Consider the following 431-nt stretch of genomic DNA (forward strand, 5'->3'; position numbering starts at 1 on the left):
ATGGGAAAGACTAGAGATGTCTTCAAGAAAACTAGAGATACCAAGGGAACATTTCATGCAAAGATGGGCTCAATAAAGGACGGAAATGGTATGGACCTAACAGAATCAGAAGATATTAACAAGAGGTGGCGAGAATACACAGAAGAACTGTACAAAAAAAATCTTCATGACCCAGATAATCACGATGGTGTGATCACTGACCTAGAGCCAGACATCCTGGAATGTAAAGTCAAGTGGGCCTTAGGAAGCATCACTATGAACAAAGCTAGTGAAGGTGATGGAATTCCAGTTGAGCTATTCCAAATCCTGAAAGATGATGCTGAGAAAGTGCTGCACTCAATATGCCAGCAAATTTGGAAAACTCAGCAGTGGCCACAGGACTGGAAAAGGTCAGTTTTCATTCCAATCCCAAAGAAAGGCAATACCAAAGA

The sequence above is a fragment of the Bison bison genome, unplaced genomic scaffold, assembly GCF_000754665.1.
Source record: "Bison bison bison isolate TAMUID 2011002044 unplaced genomic scaffold, Bison_UMD1.0 scf7180017864341, whole genome shotgun sequence".
NCBI classification, from domain to species: Eukaryota; Metazoa; Chordata; class Mammalia; order Artiodactyla; family Bovidae; genus Bison; species Bison bison.